The 14334-nt window shown below is 42.8% G+C and overlaps 1 long non-coding RNA gene across 3 annotated transcripts; it reads left to right on the top strand.

Moving 5' to 3' along the window:
* Nucleotides 1–5883: 5883 nt before the first annotated feature.
* On the top strand, nt 5884–10907 carry LOC124685394. 3 transcript variants are annotated; one of them, XR_006997429.1, is made up of 5 exons: nt 5884–6663; nt 7450–7680; nt 7778–7902; nt 10112–10216; nt 10550–10907. It is a non-coding gene; the product is annotated as an uncharacterized LOC124685394 (long non-coding RNA). The 3 variants fall into 3 exon arrangements; XR_006997428.1 differs by having other exon boundaries at nt 5884–7261; XR_006997427.1 differs by lacking the exon at nt 5884–6663 and having other exon boundaries at nt 7277–7680.
* Nucleotides 10908–14334: the final 3427 nt, after the last annotated feature.

The raw sequence follows: 14334 nt of genomic DNA, 5'->3' as shown, positions 1-14334 counted from the left end.
ATGGGCAATATATCAGGCCGGACACTAAAAAGATCGGGTTCAAGCACGTGATCGACTTCCCTTGTGTCAAGCAGCTAGGCTGGCAGCATTAAGGAGGCCTTCTATGTCCTCCATCACCTTAAAGGGTTTGTCGAGGATGCAGAGATGATGTCTCTGCCACCTAGTAAGCGAGACCCCATTAAAATGTCGAGGCAAATCAATGATGATGATCTTAGAGAAGACTTCCATCGCATCCAAGTAAAGCTCTCGGAAATTATCTTACAAGATGTATCCAACGGATCGGGGCTCTTACACGCAGCCGCAGCGTTGCCTAAGAGGGATATCGAAGAACGCCTACATAGGCAGGGTGATGGAAGGACGTGGACGACGAAGGACTTGTACAAGCCGTTCCCGGAGCCGCTCAAGAAGACGTCTCGTTGACGGAGGCTGGTGTGCCTAGCATTACTTTGAATCGATGGACAATTTGTACCGTGTTGTAAACTAAACTTGCTTAATTTGCTCGAAACGGTGGTCGTCGTTGTTGGACTTCAATTACTATTGTAGTCATTATCGTTGAACCATATTACTTATGTGATACCGATGCTATATGTCTTTTAGGTTTATTATATATTATTTCCTTGCTTTAATTCTTGTGAATATGTATGCATGTGAACCCTCTAACTCTTTCCATTGCGTTATATACTAATATGCCTTGTGTCCATAGAGATGACGTACTACGTCGTGTTCGAGGGGCGGGTTCCGGGAGTGTACGAGGAGTGGGAGGAGTGCAAGAAACAGGTGCACAAGTTCAGCGGCAACCGCTACAAAGGGTACCCGACTAGACACGAGGCGGTTGCCAAGTGGAGGGCGCACCAAGCGAACAAGAGCAAGATGAAGACCTTCCTTGTGCTCTCGCTCTTGCTCACCATCGTCGCGGCGGTACTCTATTTCATCCTAGTGTAGGCGGCGGCCGGTGTCACTTCGTTTGTATCTACAGATGATGAGAACTTAATTAATTTGCATGGATTATGAGTGTATGGAGCTATATGTATAACTCGATCGGGCTCTAAGTAATGTGATGATGATGTGATGATTATATATGTCCATATTATATCTGTCTATATTATATCAGTATATAACTCTGTATACGGTGTATAAAACCAGTATAAAACCTGTATAATACACCAGGGAGCACAAAATCGAGTATACCTGTAGATTGTTCCGTGGCGCACCAAAACATAGTTCCGTAGGCGCACCTATTTCACGTGGCGCAGCTACCTCACATGCGCCACAGAACTACTTATTTATGTGGCGCACCGGACATAGTGCGTCACAGAAACCTTAATTCTGTGGCGCACTGACTGATGCGCCACAGAAACCTTATTTTTGTGGCGACGTTTCTGTGGCGCACCTCCCGTGCGCCACAGAAGCCCATTTTTGTGCGCCACTGATGAGGCTTTTCCTACTAGTGCTGGTAGAGGCAGAGGCCGAGGCCGAGGCCGTGGTCGTGGCGCGGCAGAGCTGCACGGTCGTCGTCTTCATCGTCGTACCTGCAGTAAGAGAACCAATTGATGTTCGAGTTTGTCGTCGTACTCAGCGGCGACCCACTCGGCATCCAGAGGCTACCAGACAAGTTCGCCGAGTTCGTCGCCGGCAACGGTCGACCACGCTGCATCTGCGGAAGGCTGCCTGCGACTGCTGTCGGTGGCCGGTGGACGTGCTCTTCGATGGGCGCGGCAAGATATACCTCCACACCAGCTGGGAGAAGTTCGTGCGCTACCACGACCTCCAAGCCGATTGCGTGCTCACATTCTCCTACCTAGGCGACGCGGATATGAGCGTCAAGGTGTTCGACGACACGTGCTGCCACCGGCACTACCACGGCGACGACGATGAGGAGGACGGTTGAACACGTCGAGTGTTCTTTCTTCGCAGCGAAAATAGGCACGGAGATTTCTGGACGTTCTTCCTCGAAAGGACCGACAGGGCTATAATTACCCGCTGGATTTTCCAGTTTGGGTGACTGAGAGTGCCTGAGAGTGCTCTTTCTTGGCAGCGAACACACGAAACTTGCGATATCAACACTAGTTAGGTTTCCTCATTTTGCAATGCTTTAAATATGTATTAGTTTGTGGAAACCATGTTCAGAATTATGCCTTAGTTTGTGTAAAACCATGTTCCCAATTATATATTAGTTTGTGGAATGTTCCTCCTCTCTAATGAAATAAAAATGCAAAAAAGTATTTTAATGTTAAAATAAGCTTTGGGTGGCGTTTAGGGGACGCGGCTGAGGAGCGACATCCCCCAAACGCGGCACGAAAAAAATACGTCTCACAAACGCTCGATCCAGCTCCATTTGGAGAACGCTTTTAGGGACGCGGATGGAGATGCTCTAAACCCAGAACTGGAGCACGTAGCTCAAAACTCTGCAAAACAACACAAATTCCCCGTAACCCCTTCTCAGACTATTTTGCACGGAGGATTTGCCTATATGGCATCCAGGCCGAGCCACGGTGGAAAAGGTGGAGGGTGCTGATGCAAATAACCCCAGGCCTTGTCCGGTCGAGCCAGGTAGTGCTCTTGTTCGTCGACCTGCCTCGTCTCACCGTTGATATGCTTCTTTTCGTCGACCATGGCGGCGTGCAGCACTCGAAACGTCGGAAGCACGTCGCGGGGATGCAGTGAGAGGCGCCACTGGCTAGTAAACTCAATCCCCTACATGTAGCTCCCCATTAACGACATTTTCCTGTCAAGTGTGGTGATGTTGTGGTTGCGGCTGATGGAGGATAGACGGCAATGTGGCTCGTGGTGTTGGTCGCCGTCACGATGATGCTGCTCCAGAAATTGACCAGCACACAACACACGACAGGCAGCGGCGCGGGCCAAGGAGGAATACCGTGGTTGTATTTATCAGTTCACATGTCAAAGTGGGTTGGCGTTATGTGTGCGCCATATGTATCTCCAATGGAATGAATTTGACAATGTTGTACCGAAAGATATGGAAATTGCACTATATTGTGGAGATTAAGATGTACCATTATGCTAAATGAAAATTGGGTAGCATTTTGGCAGTATGTTGGACCGATTATGTTGTACTGCTGTGATAATTGAAATTTTGGCAGCATTTTAGTTGTTTGTGCTTATTATAGGAACAACAGTTTATGAAAAAATGCAACATAACATGTGACAACAGGGGATTCCCCCCCTCTCCCTCTCTCACCCTGCTACAGTAGCTGAGCGGCTTATCCACTGCATCTGGCCGGGCCAAGGCCGAGTGGCTGAGGCGCCGCGCATGTCCTCTTAATGTGTATAGTTGTAGGTTTGGCCGTTGTGCCAGTGTCTGGAGGCGTGCACGGATCTCTTTTGACCAGATCTTGTGCAACTGGTGGTGGTTCTTCTCCGGCGAGGTCCGATGGGCGGAGCTGCTGGTTTCCACCGTCGGCGCATAGCTCCGTCAATAAGGTCAAGGGTGGCCATCCAGCAATCTTCGTTGTTGTCCTCATGTCTCTCTTCCTTCTGGCCGGTCGTGGAGGCGAGGAGAGGGAGAGAAGCAGGGACAACTCCGCTCGATATGCTGGCTGGTGGGGGTCCTCCACTACTCTGACGCATCTGCGCGGCGCAGATCAGTTGCCATCAGAGCGCCCCAGCAAGCTTCCATGGAAGAAGGAGCCGGAGCATCCTCTTATGGTGAGCCCCTGTCTCATAAAGCGCAACCATCTTCTCCGTTGTGGCGCTGCTCCTCCCCTCCTCTCGGCCGGCCTTGGTGGCGAGGGAGAGGTTGTGGGTGAGAGCATCGTCGACAGCGTCTGCAGATGAAGGTACGGTGGATCTTTGGAATCTGTGATCCAGGCAGCAGCTTCCAAGCGGCAGCGCCTTTTCGCCGTGGCTATCTCCGGTCACAAGGGTGACCCTGCTGCGCTCGGCCATCGCGGCACGAGCTTCTTCTTCCTCCTTCGGGTGAGGATCTTCATCGGCCTCGGTGTGGCGTCCATCGCTGCAGCTTCCCCAAGTGGTTTCGTCCCCGGCGGAAGCAGCGGCAGCCGCGCCGGAGAGTCAACCATCATCGGCATCGACCAAGGACTCGATCGCATTTTCGAGTTTTCAACTGGGGTGTTTATTGTAAAACTAAGGGACTCTGTTGTAATTTCCTTTTTCTTATTTGTCCTTCTGAAGTTGTAAGACCCCTGCCGATATAATAAAGATTCCAGGGCCTCTCGCCCTTTATGTTCAAAAAAAAAACATGTGACAACAGTGACATTATCTTAAATATAATAATGCATACTAGACATAAACCAAAAACTTCACTGCAACAAAAGCACTTAAACTAACATGATCAAGATTTGATCATACACAAAAAAATGTAATTTAACTTCTTTCCAATCTGCCTATTCAACACGATCTTGCCCTAAGTTGTTATCACTACCAAAAAAAACAACCATTTTACACTGGTAGAAAAAGGGGCTTTAGTCCCGGTTGGCAACTGCCATTAGTCGCGGTTGCGCAACCGGGATTAAATATGCGCGACTAAAGCCCCCCCTTAGTCGCGGTTTCTTACGAACCGCGACTAAAGGCCCGTCCACGTGGGCGCCAGGCGACCGTCGGGGCGGAGGACCTTTAGTCGCGGTTCTTCTTGCCAACCGCGACTAAAGGCCGCCGCAGGTTTAGGGTTTTAGCCCCCCCCCCCCCAAATCTGGTTTCTTTTTAATTTGTATTGTTTTATTTCTTTTGTGTTTTATTTTAATTTTGAAGGAGTTTCACATATTCTACGGTACTACATACATGCATAAGAATGTACAATTTCAAACAAATTTGAAATTAGAACTAAAAAGAATTCAAGAGGAATATACAATATATATTCAATATCGGATGACCATATACAATTTTGAATAAGTTTCCATACATAATTTACTGCATCAGAAGTTCTACGTCCTCGTAATAGTGTTCTCCTTTAGGATGGAGGACTTCCCTCATGAACCATCCTGCTAGTTCCTCTTGAATTGGTCGGAAGCGAGCTTCTGGACTAAGCGTCTTTCGCAAGTTATTCCTCTTGACATTGTTATCCGACGGCGTCCGCTCAGAGGTGTATCTCCGGATGAACTCACAAACATAGTATCCACATAGATTGGTCCCCGGTGGCTGAATTTCCCTAGTGAGTGACCTTCTAAATTCTAGCTCTTTTTTGAATTCACCGACCGTTTCATCTGTGAACCGTCTCCAAACCCTACGAGGCAAAGAAAATTAAATGAACAAGATAGTTATTAGTTACTTGATATTAGGAAATGAACGAAAGAGGCCGATCGATATAGAGCGCAAATGAATGAAAATAATTACTTTCCCAGCATTCTTCTCATGTCGACCCAAAGCTTTGAATCCATATTCAGAGAGTCGATGACGAGAACTGTGGAGGTGTGAAATTGAATTACTAGCGAGAATCCGGTGGAACTCGCGGACACGATACATGCACAGTCATGCATAACTCATCGATTAGCCACATACCATGCATGGAGTAAACAAAAGAGAATGTGCTCAATACGAAACAGTCACCCAAAATGGTAAGGAAATAGAATATCACTTTTGAGTTCCTCGCTTTCTAAGAAAAATCAACAGGTCTTGCTCCACGTCGGCGGGGTGATTTTGTAACACATATCCATTAACGATTTGTGGGTCAATGAACCCAACATCATGGATGTTCCTTATTCTGCATTCCCTAATCTTCATTCTGCATAATAGCGTGCACAACAATATAGTTAGAACTATATATATATATATATATATATATATATATATATATATATATATATAGAGGAGAACTATTCTCGAACCCCCTTAAGAGGGGTTCTAGAATAGCTATTCTCGAACTACCAACGGAATTACGGAACCCACCCGACATTTCTCCAGAAAAAAACCACCCGAGAGATCCTGAACCAACCCGCCCGCCCACCTACCTTATCGGCAACCCCAACTCCCGCCCGCCTTCTTCCCCGGCGGCGGCGCCTAATCCCGCCCAGCTTCTTCCCCGGCGACAGCGCCTAATCCCCGCCCAGCGTCTTCCCCGGCGGCGGCGCCGAATCCCCGCCCAGCTTCTTCCCCGGCCGCGCGCGCCGAATCCCCGTCCAGCTTCTTTCATGGCGGCCACGCCAAATTCCCCTCCCTTCCCCGTTGCCGCGGCCACCCTACGCTCCGCCCTAGCCCGCCACCACGGCCACCCTGCCCGCTGTCCCCGGGCCTTTTCCTCCCAGGCACGCCTCCACGGCCACTCCACGCACCACGGCCTCCTCGCGCGATGTCACCGTCTTCTTCCTCTTAGGCGTGCGGCCCCTGCTTTGACCGTGTCCTGCCCTGGTGGAATCCACATACCACCGTCGTGGGAGTTCACAGTTGCTCGTGCACCACCTTCAGGCCCTCCCCTCCCCTAGCTCCGCCACTCTTGGCATGGCCACAGAGTCCACCCATCGCTGCTGGGGAGTCCACTACGCGGAATCGACCGGTAGCACCCATCCCCCTTTTCCCTGGCTCGCTCCTCCCTGGGAGTCCTCCCTGCGCCGCCAGGGAGTCCACCCGCGCCTACCCCTGCGCTGGTCGGGTCCCTGGGCCTCCCGCGGCGGGGCATCGACCTCCTGCGGTTATGGGTCGACAGCGACATGAGGGGCTGCAGCCTACAGGTCGTGTGCGGGCCTGTTCACGGTAATTTTCTCTGTGAACTGCTACCGTTTTGTGAACTTGCTCGATGATCTACTCAACTCTGAAGTCTGAACCGGCTGATGCTGATACAGAATTATACTCTACCTAACTGTTTTGGTATTTTCTACTCACTCGTCAGTTATAGCAATCTGTTTTAATTAACACGGATTTGCACCTCGTCTGCATAGAAAAGATGTCTTTTTTTATGCAGTGAGATGAAGTTTACTAACTGTTCGTGATACAGCGAAGCTCTTGTTTTTTGTGTTCTCTTACCGCAGAAGGGAGAAATAGTTTGCTGATGTGTGCAGAACTTGCGTCTGTTGCTTTTCTTTCCTCCTGTTCTTAGAGTGAGCCCACAATAGTTTGCTTTTTTGACAGCAGAAGGGAGAAATAGCTATTCACATCATAGATTGCACGGAGAAAGTGAAGTTCATTCTTGTTTAATACAACAATTTGGGATGGTACGAAAAAGAAGTTATTCACATCATATTTGGGGGAAAGTTCACTTCTATTTCTGGGAGTTAATTTTGTCTGCCTGACGGGTTTGGTTAAAAATCATGCAACAAATTAGGGAGTTCAGAAACATAAGTACGATCGAATGGTAAGAACATTTTTTTGTACAAGTTCAGATTGTCCAACACTGCATGTTCACCTTTTCCAAAAAGCAGTTCAGTTTCGCCCTGCCGCCTCTACTCTGAACTCTTGCACCGCTGCTGTTTCTCTGAACTGCCTCCCAGCCGATGCACCTGATATGCATGCTTGCTTACAAGCTAATATCTGCTTTTGAAGATGCGAGTAATCAAGCAGGAACGATGATGAACTTGTGAAGTTCAGATAAGTAGTGAAGTAGGGATGAACTCTGAAGTTCACCACAACCAGCCGCCGCCGCAAAGCCTATGCGGAATACCACTAGGCCTTCGCCGTGGTTGTGCCTCTCCACAATAGCACCCCGTTGTGGCAGTCTACACCAACACAGCAGGAGTTCACCAGGCGGCGCTCTGGGAGTCCACAATGGGGCAGGTAGGTACATCCTTACATTCACCGCACTTGCTCTAATGTACACTCAGTTTAAGCAACCCCTTGAGAACTTAAAACCTTCTTGACACTTGCTTTACAGTAGCAACAATTTGGATTCAGCGAGATATTGGTCAAAATGGAATTATCTGAAGCAGCTAATTTTGGGACGAATTATCTCAAACCAATGCCAAGGACGATGGGTGAAGTTCACTTCTTCTAAACCTTGTAATTCACTTCTCCTAATTCATGAAGTTCACATCTCTTGCTACTTGATTATTTAGTTCATCCATTATTCATTTTTTCCGGCAAAAAAGTTCAATTCACCCACGAGGAAAAAGTTCAATTTTGTTGTCACGAAGTTCACTATTTTCAAATCCCGAAGTTCGCATCTTGTTAAAAAAGTATATGAGTGTGGAAAATTATCCATATTTTTGGAAATTCCGTTTTTGCTTCTGAGAAGTATACTATTTGCTGTGTGGAAGTGTAGGTGTATTGTCGTCTCCCAAAAGTACTTTTTTTTGTCTTGTGCATCTAATCCCGCTGCATCGCTCCTTATTTATATCAGTTCATTTTGTGTGAGTCCACAGTTCAGTTTTGTGCTTTTTAATAGTGCACCCCTGTGTACAGGAGATTGCTACTGTAAAGCAAGTTAGAACTGAATTTAGATAGTGCACTTACTTTAGATCCTTGGCATTGCAGTGAATGCATTTAGATAGTGCACTTACAGTAGCAAAATTTAGATAGTGCACTTACTTTAGATCCTTGGCATTGCAGTGAATGAATTTAGATTGCATTTAGATAGTAGCAATGCCAAGGATTAAAAAGAACTGAATATAGATAGTGCACTTACAGTAGCAAAATTATATTTTTATTAGTTCATTTTTAATAGTGCACTTACTTTACAGAAACAAAATCCATTTATTCCACTTAATTTAGATACATGAAGATATGCCACTGAACTTGATTGCGTGCAATAAGAAATAGCAGCTAGTAGAGTTGTAGATTCATGATATGTGTTCTTTGACCGGGTACACATGAAGTTCACTAAATTAAATATTCGAAGTCCACTTTAAAAAATAGCAGGTGTCGGTGTAGGATTGTTGAGGCCTGTCTAGCGATAGACAGATTTCAGCTAACGCACATAAGCACAAAAATGTGCAGTTCGCTTTTATTAAAAATGCAAGTTCGCTTTTATTTAAAATGCAATTTCCCTTGTTCACATAAGCACAAAAATGTGAAGTTCGCTTTTATTTATAATGCAGGTTCGCTTGTCCACATAAGCACAAAAATGGCAAGTTCGTTTTTTATTTTTTAAATACAAGTTTGCTTCTCCACATGAGAACAAAATGTGAAGTTAAGTTCTATTTAAAATGCAAGTTTGCTTTTATTTTAAAATGTAAGTTCGCTTGTCCAGCGAAGTTCGCTTTTATTTAAAATGCAAGTTCGCTTTTGTTTGAAATGCAAGTTCGCGTGTCCACATAAGCACAAAAATGTGAAGTTTGCTTTTATTTATAATGCAAATTTGCTTGTCCACATAAGCACAAAAATGTGAAGTTCGCTTTTATTTAAAACGCAAGTTTGCTTTTGTTTAAATTGTAATTTCACTTGTCCACATAAGCACAAAAATGTGAAGTTCGCTTTTATTTAAAATGCGAGTTCGCTTTTATTTAGAATGCAATTTCGCTTGTCCATATAAGCACAACAATGTAAAGTTCCCTTTTATTTAAAATACAAGTTAGCTTGTCCACATAAGGACAAAAATGTGAAGTAGCAGCACATAGATCTGGGCTGAGCATGCTCGGGCAGCAGGTCCTCCTGGTCGGTGTAAAGTGCACTATTGAGTTGTAGGTTTCTGAATTGTTGTGCTAGTTCTAAACGGCTTTTGTTTGTGGTTGTTTTAGGTTTTTTTAAACCTTATTTGTGGAGAGTAATAGCATTTTGTCTAGGCAAAAGTTCGGAATATATCAACACAAAAAAGTAATTTCTGAAGTTCACTCCTGCATGTGTGAGGTTCGAGTGTATCGTCCTTGTCCTCACTACTCGGTCCTCTCGTCTCTTGTTTCTCTTTATTTGTTGTTCTCAGTTTTTATAGAAAAAAATGAATTAAGCCTGGGAAAAATATGGTACAAGTATGTGCCGATGCATGTCCGACTATAAAAGACGTTCACTATTGTCGGCTCATCCGTAAACATTAGACTATAAAAGATGTTCACTACTCTGTCGGCTCATCCAGAAACATTAGCCTCTCCATCCGTACACATAAAACCAATTCATGTGTGCTTTATTTGCTCTTTGCTACGGAGTTCACTAATTTGATTTTGGAAAGTTCACTCTTTTGTGGTTAGATTAGTGTATGGGTAATTGATATATGTGTTGCACTTTTGTATACATGCGTAAAACTAGAATTTCGGATTTAATTTTGGAGCACCTGCAGTTCACATCGGCGTTGGAAAATATCCATCACCTACCTCCGCATCGGCGTTGGCGAACATCCGTGCACGCCAAGATCCCAGCTATGAAGTTCACATCTTTTTTCAGCGTAAGCTTATCGTGTGAGGGGAAAGAAGTTCGAGTAAAATACTACAGCAGCTAATACGTTGTAGTACAATTCATCATTGTTCATTGTATGCTCGTTGGATGTTGCTGCTGATGTGTTGGTGACACTTAGTAAATGTACGTTGCACAATTTCCACAATTTCACTACATGTTTCGACATCAAAATGATACTCATACATTGATATCGCTGATTTGTGAGTGAAACACGTATCATATGAGAGTATATTACTTTATCTTAAAGATGTGATTGAATTGTAATTTGGAGAGGTTGCAATCCTGTTTAATTAAGTTGTACACTTTTGTCATACACATGCAGCTTGAAGGCAAAGAAATGGGATGCAAGAAAGTTTCTTGCTTTTTCTGTAGCCAGCGTGAAAGTTCAGTTCACCTAATTCCGTGAAGTTCACTCCTCCCAAGTGCTTCAGTTCAGATTTTTCCAGCTAGATGGGGATTGTGAAGTATGTGAAGTATGTGCACGAGCAGATGGTGGTGATGCTGTTGTACCCATAGTACACCTTCAATTGCTTAGAGAATAGGTAATACATATATGTTCTCGATGTGTGGGTGATAGAAAAATAGTAGTTCACTTCACCATATTGTAAGTTAATGCTTTATTTTGGGGAAGTCCCCCAAATCTATTGGCAGTTCACTTTGTGTAATTGGCCAAAAGTTAACTCGTATAGCCGCCTACAGCAGTTCATCGTGTAAACTTTAAATCATGTGAATTGTACTTGATGTTTCGTTGGTGTGTACTTTCTATTAATTTTTAGAATGTAAGTTCGCTTGTCTAACTCATGCACATAAACATAAACTTGTGAAGTTCACTTTTTACTTAAAATTTAAGTTCGGATGCACATAAGCATAAAAATAGTGAAGTTCACCATCAATGCACATAAGCATAAAATAGTGAAGTTCACCATCAAGTGCGTGAGAAGTTAATATTTAATATGCGGTAAACTTTTATACCGCGACTTGAAGTTCACTAACAAAACATCATGAAGTTCACTTCTATGAACCGGGACATTTGAAGTACTTTGTTTTTCTGGGCGGAAATCATACACATAGAAATCGTTGGTAAAGCCTTTCGTTGCATAAATCAACCAGCACCACATGGAATTAGCAGTGATATAACTCTATTAATACTCCAACATGCGGCCATGCCACACCTAATCAATCTAGATGAGCCAATTTCAAATCGCACGAGTGTCGGTGTTATCTTTGATTTTGCATATTTCTGAAATTAAACTTAAAGCGTTGAGAATTTGAAAAAAATTAAACATAAAAAAGTTGCGTCTGAGCTATATCTTTCCAACGCCATATCATTTATAATATTCTGACAGGTGGTTCCAAATTAAACCCAAAATACTGTGCGAAAAAACTAAGAAGCTCGGAAACAAAATCACGTATTTTCAAAACTGCTCTTAAACCGTGATGAATTTAGAAAAATGTTGTACATGAAAAATGTGCGCCTAGTCAACAGCTTTCTAACGGTATATCGTACGCATCATTTCGACAAACCGTTTGAAAAATACACCTAAAATACTGTCCGAAAACGGAGTAATCCGTGAAAACATAGTTTTGTGTATTTAAAATTGTTTTCGAACCATAGAGAATTTGGAAAAACATTGAACATCAAAAAGTTGCGAAATTTCCATACGAATCCAACGGTATATCACACGCGTCATTCCGATAAGTGGTTTGAAAATAAACATAAAAATACTGTCCGCCCAAACATATATTTTTGAAGTTCCGCCACGAAGTTCACTTAGAAAATGACACGAAGTTCACAAGTGGTTCGAGAATAGTTATTCTCGAACCGGTTCGAGAATAGCAGACCTATATATATATATATATATATATATATATATATATATATATATATATATATATATAGGTCTCGTTATTCTCGAACCGGTTCGAGAATAACTATTCTCGAACCCTTTCGAACTTCCGGTGTTTTCCTAGTGAACTTCTCGACGGAATACCAGAATTGCATGTTCGTGTGGACAGTATTTTCATGATGATTTTCAAACCGCTTATCGGATTGATGCGTATAATATACCGTTGGATTCGCACGGAAATTTCGCAACTTTTTCGTGTTCATCGTTTTTCCAAATTCTATATTGATTAAAACTAATTTGAAATATGCAAAACGACGTTTTCGCGGATTTCTCTATTTATGTACAGTTTTGGGGTTCCAGTTTTCAAACCGTTTATCGGAATGATGTGTATGATATGCCGTTGGAAAGGTGCTGACTAGGCGCACCTCTTTCATGAAGAACACTTTTCTAAATTCTTTATAGTTTAAGAGCAGATTTGAAAATACGTGATTACGTTTTTCGAATTTCTCGGTTTTTCGAACTGTTTTGGGGCTTATTTCCGAACCACTTATCGGAATGTTCCAAATGATATTGCATTGAAAATATATTGATTAGGCGAATCTTTTTCATGTTGAATGTTTTTCCAAATTCTAAATGGTTTTAGTTTAATTTCAGAAATACATAAAAGTGAAGATAACGCCGACACAAGAACATTTCGAAATTGGCTCATCTAGATTGATTAGGTGTGGCATTGCGATATGTTGGAGTATTAGTAGAGTTATATTAGTGCTAATTGTACGTTGAGTTGGTTGATTTGCGCAATCGGTGGTTGTACGGACGATTTCTATGCGTATGATTTCCGTCCAGAAAAACAGAGTGCATGAGGTGCTCGAATATAGAAGTGAACTTCCTTATATCTGTTAGTGAACTTCCGATCGCGTTATAAAAGTTTCAGGCATGTAATAAAATTATAGCGAACTTATGTGGATGTGAACTTCTTCTTCCCTGAATCTGAACTTCCCGACGGACTTCAATATTGTACAGGGCGAACTTCCAAAACTTTAGTCTAGTTTGATGTGAACTTCAGAAAATATAGCGAACTTCCTGGTTGTTTCTAGTGAATCTCTCGACGGAGTACCAGAATTGCATGTTTATGCGGACAGTATTTTTACGTTGATTTTCAAACTACTTATTGGATTGATACATACAATATACCGTTGGATTCGTACGGAAATTTCGCTACTTTTTCATGTTCATCGTTTTCCCAAATTATATATTGTTTAAATCTAATTTTAAATATACAAAACAATGTTTTCGCGGATTTCTCTATTTTCGTGTAGTTTATGGGGTCCAGTTTTCAAACCGTTTATCGGATTGGGGCGTATCATATGTCGTTGGAAAGCTGATGTCGAGGCGCACCTTTCTCATGAAGAACACTCTTCTAAATTCTTTATAGTTTAAGAGCAGATTCGAAAATACATAATTTCGATTTTCACACTTTTCGGTTTTCGTACTGTTTTTTGGGGCTTATTTTTGAACCACTCGTCGGAATATTTCAAATGATATTGCGTTGAAAAGATATTGATTAGGCGCAGCTTTTTCATATGTAACATTTTTTCAAATTCTAAACGATTCAACTTTAATTTCAGAAATATGCAAAATCGGATATAACGCCGACATGACAACATTTCAATATTGGCTCATCTAGATTTATTAAGTGTGGCATTTGCGGTGTGTTGGAGTATTAATAGAGTTATATTAGTGATAATTGTATGTGGCGCCGGTCGATTTACATAATAAGAGGTTGTATGAATGATTTCTGTTCATATAATTTCCTCCTAGAAAAATAGAGACATGAGCTGCTCGAATATGAAAGTGAATTTCTCGATATCTGTTAGTGAACTTCCGCTCGCGGTACAAAAGTTTCAGTCATGCTTAAAATGTACTTCCTACATATTCAAAGTGAACTTTCGCGCACAAAGTGAAGTTTGACAAAAGCACATTTCTAGTATGTTCATGGTGAACTTCCCCCGTGTTCAAAGATAGTATTAACAAAAAATAAATTTGGAGCTTGCTTGCTAATGCTGAACTAGTTAAATGTTGCAAGCTGGAACAATAAACTGGAAACTGCATGCAATTCACTATACTTTAACGAAAAGTTCATTCTATGGAGTTTTCGGTTATTTTGTTTCTCTTTACTATTTTGTGGGGTTGTAATTATTTTACAGTGAACTGGTGAAGTCCAAAGAGTGAACTTCCATATAAAAATATATAACTTCTT

This window comes from Lolium rigidum, chromosome 1, assembly GCF_022539505.1.
Source record: "Lolium rigidum isolate FL_2022 chromosome 1, APGP_CSIRO_Lrig_0.1, whole genome shotgun sequence".
In the NCBI taxonomy this organism is placed as follows: domain Eukaryota; kingdom Viridiplantae; phylum Streptophyta; class Magnoliopsida; order Poales; family Poaceae; genus Lolium; species Lolium rigidum.
The sequence above is the reverse complement of the archived record's forward strand: the minus strand, read 5'-3'. Positions and strand labels throughout refer to the sequence as shown.